The following is a 20103-nucleotide window of genomic DNA, read 5'->3' as shown; positions in this document are numbered from 1 at the left end:
TATATTATTAGTTCTGTCAATAATTCTCAAGTCTAAAAACATCTTTATAACTGTTATTTGTGATGATCTATTCTTAAATTTCTGATAATTTAATGAATATCGACTTCTTATGACAACTTTATAATGTATAAACCTTTGGTTAAGAGTTCTGCCTTTTTTAAATTTAGTACAATATTCATTTTAGTGGCAATTTAAGCACAATACTAGTATTTTCTTATATATGTACTAGTTATTATATATATTTCATTCAGTAATTCGTTCGGTTCTTCATATAACATTATTGGAAATCACTGCTTTTCATTGCTTCTTCTTTTCAACACAGACATTGGTGCATTTTACATTATTAATAAAGTGGCTCCATCTATTAGGAAGCTAAGGTTACAGACTTTGTTAACGAGATTAAAAAGGAAATGAACCGAGTGATATGATGAAATTTCTTTAATAAAGAGAATTAAAAAAAAAATTAAGTACTTGAAGAAGATATAAATATTATCATATCTGATTCAGAACTTTATATTTTTTTTGGTAACTAAAACTTTCACTCCATCGTGAACCTGTTCAGGAGGTGTGTAGAATAAAATTGCAGTTTTAACCAGTCACAAACTAACCAGTTTTTATGTACTTTGATATTTGTGTTTGTTTGTTTTACACTAAAACTATACTGAGTTATTTCATAGATCCATCTTTGGGGATTAAACCCTGAATTTTAGGTTTGTAAATCCGCAAAATTACCGCTGTTATAACCATGGACTGTTATGTTGTTGTCCTAAGGTTAAATTTCTAAAATGTTTATGCTTTAACTTCATTTTAAAGTTTTAGATCATTTTACCCTACCCTTCAGTACTATTGCAAATACTAAATGTTAAATAAACAGCTTCAATACAAATCGGTTAACAGCATTTGCGACTCACGATCATGAATCGTTATCAGTAATCTCCAGTGGTTTCACCAGTAACAGCTCAATTCTCTATTTTATTCAACATGTTAGAGTCTTTCGTACAGATAATATATTCAGTTAACAGCTAACGCATTAAAAATATCTTTAAAAATATATAAATAAGTTTCAAGTGTTATTGTATATATTTTGTAACATTTATTTCTACTTCAGAAGCAAACTGAAGAGCCAGATGATGTTGGGTGGTCGCAATGGAATGATTGGAGTGCATGTTCCAGAACTTGCGATGGTGGCGTCACTTCCCAGCTAAGAAGATGTGTCCAAAAGTCTGGATGTAAGGGCAAACCAGTAAGGTTTCGCATATGCAATATGCAGGTGTGTATTCAAGCTTTTAAACAGATAATTTTCTTATTATATTAGTTTGTTTTGGAATTTCCTGCAAAGCTACACGAGGGTTTTCTGCGCTAGTCGTTCCTAATTTAGCAGTGTAAGGTCAGAGGGAAGGCAGTTAGTCATCACCACCCATCTCTTGCGTTACTCTTTTAACGATGAATAGTGGGATTGACCGCAACATTATAATGCGCCACTGCCGAAAGGGCGAGCGTATTTGGTACAATGGGGATCGAACCCGCGACCCTCATACTACGTGTCGACCTAGCCATGCCAGACCTGTGAGAATCATGTGTATTATTCAGGAAAATATGTGAATGTTATGAAATGTTTAGAAAATTATTAAACTACATATCCAAATCTCTTTTCTCGCAAAGTAGTGTTGTTTCTACCCCATTGCTCATTCTTTCAACAATAAGAGATTGGCGATTGTGTAAGACTTTCTGTCAGTGTGCAGGATATTGCGAGAAATAACACTGTCCAGATCAAATGGTGCTTGAAGAAGTTTCATGTAGGTGTAGCCTAGACATGGTGATTGAGAACTGACGGAAAGTACAGCAAACACCTTCTAGGACAACTATGCCCGGCATGGCTAGGACGGTCGACTCATAATCTGAGAGCCGCGGGTTCGAACCTCCCTCGCAGCAAACATGCTTGCCATTTCAGCCGTAGGGGCGTTATAACGGTACAATCAATCCCACTATTCGTTGGCCAATAGTTGGCGTGGGTGGTGATGACCAGCTGTCTCCTCTCTAGTCTTACACTGCTAAATTAGGGACAAATAACCCTCGTGTAGCTTTGTGCGAAATTCAAAAAACAAAATAAACAAAACAAAATCTGTGACAACTTTTGAAAGTTAATGTAACAGGTATAGAAATCCCTGCATAAAACTCATGATTTTCAATGTTCACCTGATCAATCTTAGCTCCTTCAGGACAAATAGTTTTTAAAAGTATAACCATTTGAAATGTGGATTTTCTTTATAATTGCCTTGCATTTTTATTTTTCACCTTTGTGTACATAAAAAATAAGACTTTCGCAAAAAATTCTCAAATGAAAGTTGTATTTATGTCCAATTGCTGGGAAATTATATGTTTATGCAGTTAATAATTTTAAACATAATAGTATTTTATTAACAATCTTTTATAATATTTTATTTCTAAACACCCAGCTTACTCTTGTATTGTCTTATTTGAAATTCATTGTACTTTATAAAGAAAAACTATATTCATTATGTACATATATATTATATTTTTGTGAAATAGACCATGAATATATACATATATATAATTTAATTTCAAAGGTAAAATCGTCCAATTGTACTTTATTAATGATAAATATTGTGCAAGCGTATTTTATTTTAATATTTTAAGCACTATTAGTGCCATAAAAGTGCAGAATAAAGTGACTATTTGGAGAGTCTATTTAGCAACAAAATTCACACACCAGAAAACTCGAAATGAAAATTTATATTAATCTTCCCAGAAGTATTTTCCATTACAAAATATGAATACAATTAAAATTGTTCACCAAAGAAAGCATTAAAATTATCCATTAAACTGTATACATTATTTTGTGAAACAGCTTTGTTTACGTTATGTTGCCATTAGCAACAGTATGGTTTTCAGCGTGGCTAGGTGGTTAAGGCGTTCGACTCGTAATCCGAGGGTCGCGGGTTCGAATCCCGGTCGCACCAAACATGCTTGCCTTTTAAGCCGTGGAGGCGTTATAATGTGACGGTAAATTCCACTATTCGTTGGTAAAAGTGTATCCCAATAGTTGGTGGTGGGTGATCATGTGGAGCCTTCCCTCTAGACTTACTATGCTAAATTAGGGATAACTAGCTATCGTGTAGCTTTGTACAAAATTTAAAATAAACAAATCCATTTCAACTGTGTCAAATTATAGTAAAGATCATTATTTGATCATTCATGTATGTCAGTTCTTAGCAGAATAATGACTCAGAACGTCCTGAGTGATTCCAAGACAGATTTTAGCGATACACTTTAGAAGTTTATAACTTCTAAATTAGACTTTAATAAGACAGTACAATGATGCCTTTGGTCGTAAGCCAAACAATTATCGTTAAGCTTATTTGGTTGCTTGCTGTATTAGGGAAGGCTAGCGCATTTAGCCCTCGTGTTGCTTTGTGCGAAATCCTAAACAAAGAAACAATGCAACTGTACGTCTGTGTGTCAGTATGGTTCTTCAAACTATGAAAAGTAACCGTAAAAGATATATGTGTTTTAATGATTTAAAAATACTGTATAGACAAGTTCAAAATTTTTTAACGTTTTTTGCTAAAATAACAAATATTTTTAAAATTAATTTATTGTGTATACTTCTGTATTATTAATTTAGAACTCTTACTTTGTGATTACATTTGTAGCAATAATGTTAATTTTAAACAATTGTGTTAAGGAAGAATCATTTGTAGAATAACTTTAGGTGAAATTAAATCAATAACAGAAGTCCAAGGTTAGGCTTAACAACTCTTTAGTTTTTTATTGGAAATAAACTTTCTGTAGATGAATATAATTAAATACATAAATGAAATTGTAAGTAAAATTCTATCATAGGTTTTTACTTCAATTTTATTTTTTTTAGATTTGAAATAAAGCACCAGAGAAGGGCTTCATAAGTGTTTTTTGAAGTATGTAGTATGATTTTAAAGGTTAAAATATATAAAGTACAGTGTTTTGAAGTTGATTCCCCTTTACTTCATGTTCGATAGGCTTCAGTTCAAATCCGAATAGTCATAATCAACTTAACGTTGTAATCCAAACTTTGAGGGTTCGTTTCATGAAAGGATATCGTCTAGTTTCTGAACTGCTGAAAATTGCAATATCATTTGATAATAGAAATCTCATTAGCCCGGATACGTTATGAAGTGGTCCGGCATGGCCAAGCGTGTTAAGGCGTTCGACTGGTAATCCGAGGGTCGAGGGTTCGATTCCCGGCCGCACCAAACATGCTCGCCCTATCAGCCGTGGGGGCGTTATAATGTGACGGTCAATCCCACTATTCGTTGGTAAAAGAGTAGCCCAACAGTTGGCGGTGGGTGGTGATGACTAGCTGCCTTCCCTCTAGTCATACAATACTAAATTAGGGACGGCTAGCGCAGATAGCTTTCGAGTAGCTTTGTGCGAAATTCAAAACAAACAAACAGGTTATGAAATGAATCATAGTAATAAAATATGGTTTCGTTTCTTTGCTTGTTTTATATCAAAGCCATATTGGGCAATCTGCTGTATCCACAACGGGGAATTAAAACCTTGACTTTCGATTTTTAAGTTAGTTTGTTCACCACTGTCCAAGTGGAGGAAATATGTCTTAGAATTAAAAACAAATATTAAAATATCACCCTTTGTAAAGCTCTATATGTTAAACCTAGATCATCTCCCAAGGATATCTTACATTGGATCTTGTTTTTATTCTGGAAAAAAAAAAAAAAAAAGATACACACACACAAACACATATCTATATGTATGTATGTATGTATGTGTGTGTACGACAAAACGTTAAGTACGTTATGACAATTTTGAATGTTAAAAACTCTTAATTAATAATAAATAACTATTAAATTAACCTACTTGACAAATTTCTATTACCGAATACAAGTTAGCAGCCACTACAGTTTGTTGAAGTAACGCACTGGAAACCGATAAAAGAAAATAAGTAGTTTACCCTGCAAACAACTATTTTTGTGTCGTATTAACCGAGAAAAGTTCGATATTTTTTGTAGATTGTAGACCTTTAATCCTGGATGTTAAATATCAGAAGATGGAACTATTTTTACATGCACAATTTCCAATGTACATGGAAATAAAAATTACAATGTAAGAACAAATTCACGATAGTTTCTTGTGTATTTCAAAAGCGTTATGCATTTTTAGAAATTTACTTGATACAAGCAAAATTATCATTAAACGGCCAACAGATGATGTCAACATGAGTCTTTAGATGTACGACAACTAAATGTAAAAAGAATTTATTTGAAATTTGTATAACGTTTCCATTAATTGCTCTTTTGAACAAGATAAAGTTTGTTTGGTCTGAACTTGGACCGTCAATTAATTTTTGCTCTTTAAAATATTTATTTGTATTTAAAAGTAACACTTTAACTTCAGTATTTAAATAACAATTAAAAGTTCAAACTATCATTTATTAGTGGTTTCTCTCGTTGGTGTCAAGGAACTTATTATTTTACCTTCAATGTTATTGACGATAGCTCGAAACGTGTGTTTTTTGTTTTTTTTCTATTATGAAACGCATTACGTCGTTATACGAGGAAAGAGAACTTTTACTGAAACTCATCTGTGTCTTTATGACATTACTGCCGATTTTGTCTCTCTCTTCCAAACACTAACAAATTTATAATTTTTGTTGACTGAAAAATGCTACAACATTGAACACAAATTACTGTAATTTATTATCGAAGGTAATGTAAAAGTAATTACAGTAAACTTGTGAGATTTTTTAATTAGGTTTGTTTATTTTTCCGTTAATTGCAATTATAAAGATAATTATAGAAACGAACCGTTGTATAGAAACATATATTTCTCCTCTTGTTCCATAAGAAATGACCGAATATTGAATAGTATATATCAAATACTGATTGAAGGTCTACGATTGGATGTCTTAAATCCGTATCTCTTGAGCACGTTTTTCCTAAGAGACCATTATTTAATGTTATTGGTTAACAATACAAGATTTAACGACCAGCCGGGTTTTGTATAGAGTGGCTCTTTTACTGTGTATTCGGTTCATTAAAAGCAACATTTGTATTGATTAGGAACATCTAGTGTACTTGACATGCTATGTTATCCAAGTTATGCAGAAGTTCCACATCATGTATGGAAAAAAAATAGTCACTAAAACCAAACTATAGAGACCAGGTTATATAATCTTGTGTGTATTCTATGCACGAATAATTTAAATTTACCGTTCGATTATAATATGAAAATGTTTCGTATTTTGATTTGGAAGAATTTTATTTTGATTTATCTAGTCCTGTTTATTGCTTGTGGTGGAAAAAATATATGCTCATTTGATTGGTTGTTTGGTTTATAACAAAGCCACGTTGCGATTTTTTTGTGTTCACCACGGGTAATCGAATCTCGGATTTTGACGTTGAACGTCTGTAAGCCTACTGTTGCTTAACCGGGGTTGAGGCTGTTTATTTGAATATTAAAATACATTGAAAGTTTTTGACAAAAAATTACCTTAAGGAATCTTTTAGGTAATTTCCAGGGAGTAACCTTTGTTATTATCCATTAGATAGTGCATAAATCAATTCTAAAACAATAACAAAAACAACACAAAATGCACTCACATAAAGCAATAACAATAAAGAAACAGTTTAAAATAATTAGTAACTGAATAAAACTATTATGCTTGCATAAAATAAAGACGTTAATCTTTATATCTCATATAATTTTTGTTTCGTCTTCACGATAAATACTTCAAGGAATATTTAACATTGTGATTCTTGACTTATGCCTTTAATGAATATCAGTTTGACTCTCGCTAGTACAGCGATATGTCTACGGATTTACAACGCTAAAATCATAGGTTTGATTCCCCCGGTGGGCTCAGCAGATAGCCCGATGTGGTTTTGCTACGAGAAATTACACAGTTTTCAGTTTGACCCGTACAGATCTATTGATAGTTCAGGATAGAATCGATGAACTGGTTTTGATGGAACTAAAAACGACTACAAAAGTAGTCATATTTGTTGAGTGTGTGTTTTTCTTATAGCAAAGCCACGTCGGGCTATCTGCTCAGCCCACCGAGGGGAAGCGAACCCCTGATTTTAGCGTTATAAATCCGGAGCCATACCGCTGTACTAGTGGGGGGCCGTATGTGGTGATGAACTTTGATCATGAAAGTATGAAGAGTTATAAAAAAAACAATCGAAATTCAAAAGCGACACCTTTAGAGTAAATAAACGAATGTTTTATAAACATTTTAGTTACAGTTTGGATTACAATTTAGACAAAATTAATAGAAATAATTGTACATTTGATAAATAAAGTGTAATATTTGCATATATAATTAATTACCTTTAGGAGGTGGAAATCGCAAATTTGATTGCATATATACTGAGCGAGGGACAAAAATATCTTTTTTCAAAGGTTAATAAAATCACCCAGTCGTAAACCAGCATGGCCAAGTGGGTTAAGGTGTTCGACTCGTAATCTGAAGGTTGCAGGTTCGAATCCCTGTCACATCAAACATGCTCGCCCTTTCAGCCGTGTGGGCGTTATAATGTTACGGTCAGTCTTACTATTCGTTGATAAAAGAGTAGCCCAAGAGTTCGCAGTGGGTGATGATGACTAGCTGCCTTCCCTCTAGTCTTACACTGCTAAATTAGGGACGGCTTGCGCAGATAGCCTTCGTGTAGCTTTGCGCGAAATTCGAAAACAGACATAAACCAGCCCACTCGAAAGATTCCCATAACGCCCACCAATTCAACACTGAAGTAAATGATTTTATTAAATTGGTTAATATTGTACTCTTTGTTCATACTTAATGCTGCGAACCAATTTGACTTATGAAATATTTTGTTGTACAAAATAACTTTAAGGATGTTTTGTTTTTTGCTTCGATTCAAGCTATCAGCCAAGATTTACTAGTTTTCCAAGTTTTCTTCTTAAAGTTAAAAATAAAATAAGAAAATCAGATATTTTACATAGACCTTTGAGAAGAACCCGAAGGGGTAGATATGTTGATGTACTCTGAAAGAATTTTGCGCCTCATAACTTTATTGTTTTTATCTTTACCTCTGTTATCCGTCTCCAGCATTTACATCCTGCACTACAGATGATTCAGAAATAGAGAAACTGGCGCCAACGACAACATAAATATGCTGATTTAGTGTATTTTTATTCAACTAAAATGAGCAAAATAAATAGACTTTTAGAATGTTTACATCCATATGTATGATGATATAGCCTCCATATAGACAATATGTTTAAACGTCTTAACACTGGAAACGTAACAGTTCTGACCCATTGTTCAAATTGTAAAAAGTATAAGGGGTGTTTAACCAATTCACAACAATATTAACCACACTTTTCTTAATGGGGTACATTTACTGTAAGAGTTTATATTCTAACTTTGCACTGTGGCCTCCAATAGCAGGTTTAACAAAGTCGATGAAACAAAAAAGAGGTAAGTTGCCATTTTAAAATAAAAGAACACTTTATCCATAATTTAGTTTAAGACTCGCAGTCTCATAGGTTAATAATTAAGTTCATTTTCGTTTACAATTCCTACACCTGCCATTTTTACGCAGTAAGTTATTGTTAACATAGTAGAAAGAACTTGTGTCAAATCATATTTCAGGCAAGATGAAATTTCAATTTGGAATAATATAAGCAACGTTAGTCTCAGACCTCAATACTAACACGTTATAAACTGATTTGTTTTTTATTCCAAAAATTCAAATTTGCGGGTTGCGTGTTTGAATCCCGGTCGCACCAAACATGCTCGCCCTTTCAGCCGTGGGGGCGTTATGATGTGCGGTCAATCTCACTATTCGTTGGTAAAAGAGTAGCCCAAGAGTTGGCGGTGGGTGGTGACGACTAGCTGCCTTCCCTCTAGTCTTGCACTGCTAAATTAGGGACGGCTAGCGTAGATGGCCCTCATGTAGCTCTGCGCGAAATTCAAAGAAACAAAGAAACGACCTTTGAGGTTCAAAGTTTGTTTAGTCACTAAAGCCTGTAACTACTCGAACGAAAGTTTTTTTCTTTCTAATAATATAACTTGAACAATAACCAACTCAGACCTTGTACTAATTTGACAATATTTTAGGAAAATCCATGGAAACAGCTTTCATAGCGCTAAAAATTAACAGGTAATAATTTTTAGAATGATTATATAATTGTGGCCTATGATAAAGCCTAGAAGTGCAATCAAAGTCCATTCTATTTTGTCAAATGTTTGTTTGTTTTTTGAATTTCGCGCAAAGCTGTTCAAGGACTATCTGCGTTAGTCGTCCCTAATTTAGCAGTGTAGAACTAGAGGGAAGGCAAACACAGAGTTACACAATGGGCTATCTGATCTATGCTCTTCTCACCATAGGTATCGAAACCCGATTTTTAGCGTAATAAGCCATTAGAATTACAGTTGAGCCACAATTTTTATTACCGTATTCTCGTTTCTAGATTGGCTTGGTTTGTAAATAAGTAGAAAACTACACAATTGGCTATTTGTGCCCTGACCACCACGGCTATCGAAACCCGGTTTCTAGCATTGTAAGTCCGAAGGCATACCACAGTACTACTGGGGGGAGGGGGGCTTTTAGAAGGCAAACTTTCATTTTTTTCATCTATCACTTACACAAGAAAACGGATTGTGTTTGTATATACGTTTGTAATGAAACTGACCACCATGAAATCTCGAAGTTTCTTCATTATACTGAAGTAAAGTACTTCATTCTATTATTTCTTTTCTTGTTTCCTTTTTCGATATGAATATAACTTTAAAAATTATTTTTACCCTGTTTATTATGTAGACTGCAAAATTAGTTAATTTGTTGTAACCTTTACTGTAGACGTGTGACTGACACGTGTTTTAAATGTGATATAATTCGCTTTTCAGCCCTGTCTTGAACAGAACAACTTTCGCTTAACCCAGTGTTCAGCCTTCAACGATGTACCTTATCGGGGACGGTTGTACGAATGGTTACCGTTCTACGATCCGGAAGATGTTTGTGCTCTCACATGCCAAGCGAAGGATTTCAAGTTTGTCGCTAAGCTCGCTTCTGTCGTTAAAGATGGTACTCGTTGCCGCGAGGGGTCGCTTGATATGTGTGTGGACAACAAATGTATGGTAAGCAGATGACCACAGTCCAACTTCGACGTCATCTTTTCAAAGTTATAATTTTTTGCTCCTTTTATTTAGTTTTTTTTAATCGTAAGAAATAAGAACTTCGCAACAATGACTTGAAAATAATAAAAAATCTATGAAAAAATCTATATTAATTGTATAATTCACTTTTGAAATGTTAAGAAGGTCTGACTTTTACATTATAGGAATCTTCCTTAGCAAGAAATAAATATTGTAAAAAGATCTATTTCTTTCAGTTTGTAAAGCAGTGGTCTTTAATGTTAAACCTGATTACGTTTTAAATATGTTATACCCCTGAAAGTTTAGTCGTGATATTAGCATAAGACGTACGTTTCTATACTTTAGAAAGTGGGGTGCGACCTTGAGCTGGGATCTGATAAAAAGATAGACGAGTGTGGGGTGTGTGGGGGAGATGGATCAACATGCCGACAGCCGGATTACGTGTGGGAAGAAACACACTTGTCTCCTTGTTCAGTGACTTGTGGGGGAGGTAAGTTTAAGTCATCTGGTATCAGAAAAAAATATATATATATATACACACATATACACATATATATTATTAACGACTGATTCTTAGGACTAGATGTTTATGCTAAAATGCTTTCTTTGTTTCATGCACATATTTTTCTTTGTGTGTTTGTTTCTTAACAACATCTGGCAATGAACGTATATCACAGATTCTGCATCGTAAATTTGTCTGAAAAATATATGAACGTTTAATAAGGCTGTGTATATTGTTCGGTTGATCGTCACTTGTGTTCCGTATAAACTTCACACAACGATTTTTCTTCGGCACTTTGTCGCAACGATAGTTTCGTAAAATAAATCTAAAGTTTGTTGTTATCACAAACTAAGTAGTGCATTTAAATTCACCATCCTGGTTCTTTTAAGATGTATTCTAACATAATGTTCAGTAATTTCTGAAGATTCATAAAATTCACGATATTAACTTCTGTTTCGTAAGTTATACATCAGTTTGTTTGTTTTTGGATTTTCACTCAAAGTTATTCAAAAGAACAGTCTGCGCATAGCCATCCATAGTTTTGAACTGATAGACTAGAGGTAATGTAGTTAGTCAATAGCACCCACCACCAAGTTTAGGGGTCGTCATGTGTACACAAGTAGTGGGAGTTCATCTTCATTCTTATGGGGCCCACTCCAAGTCAAAAGTGCAAATTGCCTTGGATTCACAGTCTGGACACACTGACCATTAGGCAACACTCGGTCCTATATATTAGCTCTTATTTATCTACATATACAAGAATTAACTTATGAGACCTGTTTTAAAACGTTTCATGAGGGAAATTCATACCGTTTGATATTTCGTGTAATCGGCTTATAATTTGTTTTCTAGCATCGCTTTTGATGATTTGTCATAAAAACACGGTATGTTATGCTGTTCCACAGAATGACTTTAGGAATAGTTAGTCACCGGCTACTTCCATTTTGTAATTTCTATATCTTTAACCTTTCACTTTCAACGACTTATGCAAAATAACTCCCAAGTTATTTCGCGTTTACATACTTTAACATTAATTTATTAATTAACATCTTTAAATCGCAAAACGTTTATTATAGTTAATAAAATATAAGATTGAAAAAAATGAGGAAAAAGGTATTGTGAAAAAACATTTAAATATTCACTTGTACAAGGTCGTGATAAATTATCAGCAGATTAGGTTATTCTTTGTTGGCCAGGTGGGTTAAGGCGTTCGACTTGTAATCTGAGGGTCGCTGGTTCGAATCCCGTCGCACCAAACATGCTCACCGTGGCGGCGTTATAATGTTACGATCAATCCCACTACTCGTTGGTAAAAGAGTAGCCCAAGAGTTGGCAGTGGGTAGTGATGACTAGCTGCCTTCCTTCAAGCCTTACACTGCTAAATTAGGGACGGCTAACGCAGACAGCCCTCGTGTAGCTTCGCGCGAAATTAAAAAAACAAACAAATATTTTTGTTTAACACGCCTGCGTCTAGTCGCGTATAAAATGTTCTGAAATTAAAAAAAATAATCTGTTATGAAACTGCAATAAAAGCGTGAGTTTATTTTTACTTAGTATTGTTAATCTATCATATTTCTGCCTTCTATGTAATCAGAAAAAATATTACATTTAATTGTTTATTTTCAGCAGCAACGTTAGAATACAGAGTTTTGTTTTTATCGAACAGTCCTGGTCCAAGGTATCAGTTCATCGTTTTAAGTAAGCTATTTTTGCAAAATCCTATAGGCATTCTACCAGCTGTATTACACTAGACAGGACTTTTGATTAGCACTTAGCAGGGCATTTTGCCCTGAGGGGTTGTTTTCGCTTCGATGGGAAAGCTGGAATTAGAATAGAAATCCATGTATAATGCCAGGAAATGGGTTCTCTTTCGCAAGCCTTTGTCAGCACGTCAAATCCACACCCCGATGCCCGAGGCTAGGCTTCAACGTTCACGCTGTAAACTTGACACCGGAGCTGACTACGGTATTGACTGAAGCCGCTCATTTCCCTGTTCGCTTTATAGGAAATCTAAAGGGCTGTTTGTGTTCAGAGATATCTTTTCCTTTCACTGTCCTTCTGTTAATCTTTCCTTTCGTCACTGATGTTCATGGTTCCTTAATAGTGCGTAACGAATGATGTGGGAAATCCTTAGGTTCTTTTTAATAAGTGTGTGTGTATCTGACTAGATATATATATATATATATAAATTTCTATATGTATGTATGTGTGTGTGTGTGTATCTGACTAGATATATATATATAAATTTCTATATGTATGTATGTGTGTGTGTATCTGACTAGATATATATATATAAATTTCTATATGTATGTATGTGTGTGTTTGTATCTGATTGTATATATATACAATTTTTTATATATATATATATATAAATAGTTCTATATGTAGGTATGTGTGTGTGTGTATATCTGACTGTATATATATATATATACATATATGGGTGTGTATGACCTTATTTTTAACTAAAAATAATTTCAGGTCATTTAAGAACTTAGCACTACTTTATGCGGATGTACATCTTGAGCCGCACATAAAAGCACGACATTCACAGTAAACTTAGTGTACTGATATGGTTCAATGTCGTGTTAATTAGCGCCTCTACCATACTGGGGGCAGAAATGCTAACTTGAAGAGGAAAGTTTCATCTTACTTACCCCTAAATGGTAGTACCTTATTTCCTTACTTTTATCTTTTTCTTATTTTAACTTGGGATAGCAGTCACCTTCCCATAACTCTCTGCAGGCAGTGAAGGGTGATATAAATGTGGGAGATTCGCTAGTTTCACGTAAGAAATAGACACAATTAGACTAGAAATTAGGAGGTTAAGACTGATAGACGGTGCATCCCAACCGCAATGTTGCTTCTACTTCTTCAGTCATCTCTAAGATCTAGGATAAATTTTATAATCCTAAAATCGTTTTCTTTTTAATGCAGCGTATTTTGTTTAATTTTAATATGTTTTGTTTTGGCTTAAAAATTATGGTTAGAATATAATTACTCAGTCCTTCCTCATGATTTTGTTTACTTGTTTAACTTCATTTAAATGTATTTATTTAATTTCACTACATATATAGTTCTATATGTAGGTTTGTGTGTGTAGTGTGCGTGTATATGGAGTGACAAATCCAAATGAATATTAAGAGCTCAGATTTTTTCCAAAAGATCATTCACTTATGTACTCATAGAGTGATGTAGAATTACGAAACAGAATGTCCCTGAAGTCTTAGTTGTCGCACTTTTAATGGTCCCAGAAAATTATTTACGTAAGTTTTGTTGGTAATAAAAATATTAGTTTCTTGTTTCATTGAAATGAACGGAATGCTCTTAATAGCCATAATGACTCCAAATTTATTGTATACAAAAGTAACAGAGATGACAGACAAAACAAGAGTTCCATATAATACAGGGTGGCCCGTAAGTCCCTATATGTATCCAGTGTATCTGTGTGCTATCCCTCATTCTCGCTGCAAATATTATGAGGCGCCATGTTCTGTGAGACATTTTCAAGTGTAAATGGGCTTACATCGGCCATATTTCTCTGAAAAAAAAGAAACAAATTTATAATACATGAGTAATTGAAAATAACATGATAACATATGGATGGGTAGGGATTTATGGACCACCCTGTACATTTTTTATCGTTACAATGTCGACGCAATATATTGTTTCTCGAAAATTAAAAGATATAGTGTTCATGCGAATGGTTAAACACATACTTGAAAACCGTGCCCACGACATTGTATTTTAATCAGTAATGTTGTCTTTAGTATACAAAGAATTCTGAATATAAGGGTTAAGACATATTCTTTAGTATACAAAGAATTCTGAATATAAGGGTTAAGACATATTCTTTAGTATACCAAGAATTCTGAATATAAGGGTTAAGACATATTCTTTAGTATACAAAGAATTCTGAATATAAGGGTTAAGACATATTCTTTAGTATACCAAGAATTCTGAATATAAGGGCTAAGACATATTATTTAGTATACCAAGAATTCTGAATATAAGGGTTAAGACATATTTTTTCCCATATCGTTATTCTTCAAAGACAAATAAAGATAATGTCTTAAAACAGTTTTGATTTGTTTGTTCGTTTGAAATGAAACAAAAAGCAACACAATGCGCTTTCTGTGCAGTTATAGGAACCCGAATTACAGGGTCCTAAATCTACAGAGTTACCTCTATGTTACTGGGGGTGTGTGGCAAAACGTTTGATTAAAATGGTGTAATTCAATACTTCTGAATGTTAACAAAATTTTGTCTTCTATTTACAACGTGCTAAAGTGTTAGTAAACGTTTGACGGTCGAGCTTGAGAAGAAATATTAACAACGAAACGGTGTCTTGCGTGCCAGAAATACGCTGTTGACTAGGCTCGTATCTAGGTTTTAAAAAAATGGAATCAGAGAAACCGTAAATTTCTAACGGATGTTGCATCCGTATTTATGTAATTTTGGATAATTTCAGGCTAATCAGTTGTAAGACTTGCATTTCTTAAAACAATTTCTAGAATTATTTTGAAAATTGCACATTATGTTATTATTGGTATCACAAAATGAAAGAACACGAGTATCTCTGTCATAAAGAAGTGAGGTCCAAGACAAAAGCATTTTGTTTAAGTACAAATCTCCGTGGTTGGTTACCTACGAAGGGATGGACACCAATGCTAGAGTTTTAAGCCCTTGAACCTATTGCTGAAAAAGAGATAAAAAGAATCTAATAGGTTGAACGTTATTACGAGTTTAGAAAATGAAAAATCGTTATAAGAGTCCAAATTGGAGATGAAAACATTTGGCACATCGTAACATACAAAATTATTTGATAAGTATTTCCTTTCTCAGAATACCTGATGTGTTTATCATAGTGAATCACGCATTCTCTTCATGGCATTCGTTATTTCTTCTTCAGTATAGATAACTCACTAGATATACATCAACATACCCTAAACTCTTGAATGACAAATATGTTCGCTAGGCTGGATTCACGGTATGTATGTCAACATAAAACAGCCTTTCGGTAAAATAATTTATCTTTCCATAAATCACTACGCTTTTGTCAAAGTTAACTAAATTAAAGTTAACAGAAATAATCAATTTTCTCTTCCACGTTTCTCTTAAGATTTTGTGTTGTTGTTTTTTATAATGCTGACAAAGCATTTATTTTCATTGCATTTTGGAAACATGATGACGTTTAACTCCTTGTGGTGTGCTCCACTATTTTTCTGTTTTCCTACGTTACGTTTCAACCAAAATAACCACAAAATAGTTCTATTCATTATGGCGTATCCAGCAAATGTATCGAAAAATTGCAAATTCACGCTTCCGTTTGATTAATTAAAGCTCATTAAGACATATCTTGAGGCCAACAGGTAATTACGCTTTAGTGATGGTAAGTTTCTAATTTGCTTCGAGAAAAGTAATTCGTTTAAATAATGTAGACTGATGTGCTACAACAACTGACTGCCTTTATTCTTCACGAAACTTGCAGAACATCGTACAAAAATCTGAAATGTATTTTCAAAGTACTTCGTTTTCTTTAGGGTACCAAATGTCCAGGCCCATTTGTCGTAACCAGGCCACAGGAAGAGAAGTCACCGAAAGTTTATGTGATCCTGCCATAAGACCACGTCCTCAGATTCGAGTGTGCAACAATCACCAATGTCCTGCAGTGTAAGAACCTAACAGATATTTAGTTTTATTTCCGAGCTTGTAAATTAGCGCATACCGTAATAGTATTAGTAATGACAACAATGTTCTTTCTACAAACAATAATTAATAATGTATAATTCCAGAGGCGTGGCTAGGCGCTGGCATACAGGGGTCCCTGCCTCGATTCTATTTGACAGTGCCTCGAATCCCCAGTTACTCTCTTGAAAAATTAGAATTTGAAAGCAATGATCAATATCATATTGAATTGTCAACACTTCCCGCGTCTAGGGGCCTGAGCCCCTAGTCTTTGAGGTACCTACCTAGCGGCGCCTCTGTCTAATCCTAACAGGTACCTTTTTTTTGTTTTTAAACGAGTTTTAATTGCCTATATAATACTGAGTGAAATCAGATGTTACCTTCCATAAGTGTTGATAATGAACCCCAAAGTTTCGCATGCAAAAGACACTATTACTGAATTCCTAAAAGAGTAAATATGTAACATTGGAGATACGTTAGATAAATAATTTTAACTTGAACATCACTAGTGTACCACTTTGTTCCCAGTGTGACAATGATCATTAAAGGTCCTTTAAAAAGCTAGTAGTCTATGTTTTAGTAGATATGTTTGTGTAGCTACGTTACACAAAAGTTTCACTACATCCTTTTCTATTTTGTTCTGTAGAGATTTTATTAAGATTTTAAAGGAAAGCTTATGCGATTCATCAGAATTTGTACCAGGTGAACAAAGGAATATGGCTGCATTGATATTTGCAACAGTATAGGTACAGTGTAACTAAGCACGCGACCATTATAAAACATATCTGTTCGCGAGCTAATTTTTCTTTTCTACTAACTCCATCTTGTAACATTAAAACGAACAAAAAGATTCATAGATTCTGATAGACAAACGAGGAGTCAACCGTAAAGAGAGACAGTAGTCGATAAAACTTTAATCAGACTTAGCGATTTTCTTTTGATTTTTAAAATTGTAGCTTGCTAGATTAATAATTTTGGTTATTATAATTAGAGCTGACATCATTTGAGGTTTGTACAATGAATAAGAACCTTTTTATCCAAATCAATCTGAGACTTTTTTATGTAATCCGTTCTGTGCAAAAGTGTTAGGACAAAGTCAATAATTAGATTTCAGACTAGTTACAAAGAGAAATGGAATGTAAATCACAGGTGAAACATCAAAATATTATTAATCTTTATATTTAATACAACAGAAAATCAGTGGAAGTGCTTGACTTCAGTAAACAATTAATATTTGGTGTGTCTCCCTTTTGCTTCAGTAAGTGCAGACAGTCTTTCAGGCATTGTTTCAGCATATTTAATCAAAGTGTCATTTGAAGATTTTACTTCAAATGTCTCTAATACATTTCCATAAAGTTTCTTTGAAAGTAACTTTAGATTTGTCAATTTCTAATCGATCAAATCCCTGATCTGCTCAACTGTGTTGATATCAGGGCCTTGTGAAGGCCTTTGCTCTGTTTTTTGAATGAAAAATTCAACAGCTTCTTTCTTAGAAAAGTAATTTCTGCATAGGTTGGATGACTGTTTGAGGTCATTATCCTTTTGGTAGTAGAATACTTTACTAATAATACAACAACTGCTTGCTACACCATGATGGATCAGTATCTGATGGTCCATTATTTCATATATTTTGCAAATACTTCTTGTCATTTCAGCAGGAACACACCCAAACCATCACATTACCTCTTCCACACTTCATGGTGGGTGAGATACATTGAAATAAGTATATTTTACCTTTCTTTCGACGAACGTACAATCTACACTTTGAATCAAATATTGCAAACTTGAACTCATTCGTCCATAACACCACTTTTCAATCATCAGTAGCCAAGTTTCTTCACTTTTTAGTAATTTTCAGTAGACCGAAGTAAATTTTTTTTTAACTGTTACACGACCAAATATATTCCATTATTGTTGAGTCTTCTTGATAATGTAGATCTGGACACATTTCTGTCATTTGCTACTTGGTCATCCATCTTATGCTTAACATCAGTGGCAGTCTTCTTTCTCTACCAAAAGCTGCTTACGTGAAGATACTTAACATTAGTATCATTAAGTTTGGGTGTTTTAGATCTTCCATTCTCATTTTCAAATTTACTTGTCTTAGTCTCACGATCGAGGCGGAAATTGACAGTGTTTGGGGAACACTTCAAGTCCATAGCGATTCATTGGAGAGTAAAGCTGTAGTGCGAATTTGCTTCTGTATTGGTTTTTTTGGGTCGTGGCATGACAACAAAATTCAATACATATTATTAATTACTGTCTTTGTCAAGTTTGTCTACTGTTATTAGATTAATCTCTTCTGGCATATACTGGTACCACATGAAAGCTTCTCTCTAGTTTCTTTCTATATAGTTGAGATACTGCATGGGGTACCATGACAGTTATTACAGACCCTAAATTTCATCAGTATGTTTATTTAAGTATAGCCCTTATAACATATTCTTGGTACAAGTTTGTTGAAATTCTAAAGAATAATAAGTATTTTCACCCTGGTTCTTTCAAATGTCAATAGGGGTCACTGAAGCATTATCGTAGTGTTGAAATTTACCTTCTGTAATATCATAGAAGAATTAGCTTTATAGAATAGAAAAAAATGAGAGAACATTCTTTTTTCCTAACACTTTTACACAATACAATATTGTTAAATAAACATTAATATCCTAACACCAATTAATATGAAACTTGAAGCTTTGAGTTTAATTGGAGAATATTCTCATTAAAAGAGTGCATATTTAATAAAGCCGGGCCTCGGCATGGCCAGGTGGGTTAAGGCGTATGACTCGTAATCTGATGGTCGCGGGTTCGCATCCCCGTCGCACCAAACATGCTTGCATTTTCAGCCGTGGGGGCGTTATAATGTGACGGTCAATCCCACTATTCGTTGGGAAAAGAGTAGCCGGGCCCGGCATGGCCAAGCGTGTAAGTTGTGTTCAGATTTCTCATTATTGAAGTTCCCAGGTGGAACAGCGATAAGTCTTCAGGCTTAGAGCGCTAAAACCAAGGTGTCGATTTCCATCGGTAGATACAGCAGATAGCCAGCCCGACGTGGCTTTGCTATAAGAAAAAACAACAACACACACAGACACGCTCATTTTTGAAAGTTTCCAAATTATTGATAACTATTATTTACTTCAACTGCATCTTACAGATGGATATAAGTTTTCAAAAAAATAACAGTTATTACTTAACTAAATTACATCTTACAGATGGATAACTGAAAGTTGGGGGTCATGTTCTGTGTCTTGTGGCGGTGGACATCAGACTCGCCCAGTTTATTGCGCCAGAGGAGGGCCAAATGGTACTAGAGCACGCATTAGCGACTTCTTGTGCTCAAAAAAGAAACCAATTGGCCATCGACATTGTAACACCCAAAGCTGTCCACGTTGGATCGAGGACCCATGGTCAGGGGTAAATATAACTTTTTTTTCTTCAAGACAAAAAATTACACTAGTAACTGGTGAACTAGTTGATATTCTAACACAAGTAATTCTCTGTTAGGATTGGGTCTTCAACCTAAGTTATATAAAAATGAAAAAAAAAGTCCATTGATCACTTAAAGATTAAATTATTCAAATTCTTTATGTATTCTGTGAAATACTTTAAGATAAAGCATTTATGTGATCTTACAGTTTTTATGCATGTGTGCTCTTCTTCTTTCTAACATTGGCCCGGCATGACCAAGCGCGTTAAGGCGTGCGACTCGTAATCTGAGGGTCGCGGGTTCGCATCCCTGTTGCGCCAAACATGCTCACCCTTTCAGCCGTGGGGGCGT

General features: G+C 34.2%; 1 pseudogene across 1 annotated transcript in view; it reads left to right on the top strand.

Annotated features, from left to right (window-relative positions):
• The window catches only part of LOC143241018 (ADAMTS-like protein 1), a 130790-nt pseudogene that overhangs the window by 75958 nt on the left and 34729 nt on the right, over window positions 1-20103 (top strand). The window contains exons 3-7 of the transcript XR_013022143.1: window positions 1109-1270; window positions 9893-10123; window positions 10487-10631; window positions 16184-16313; window positions 19538-19739. The product of XR_013022143.1 is annotated as an ADAMTS-like protein 1 (transcript). The remainder of the gene's footprint in view (window positions 1-1108; window positions 1271-9892; window positions 10124-10486; window positions 10632-16183; window positions 16314-19537; window positions 19740-20103) is intronic.

The sequence above is a fragment of the Tachypleus tridentatus genome, chromosome 13 (genome assembly GCF_004210375.1).
Source record: "Tachypleus tridentatus isolate NWPU-2018 chromosome 13, ASM421037v1, whole genome shotgun sequence".
In the NCBI taxonomy this organism is placed as follows: Eukaryota; Metazoa; Arthropoda; class Merostomata; order Xiphosura; family Limulidae; genus Tachypleus; species Tachypleus tridentatus.
The sequence above is the reverse complement of the archived record's forward strand: the minus strand, read 5'-3'. Positions and strand labels throughout refer to the sequence as shown.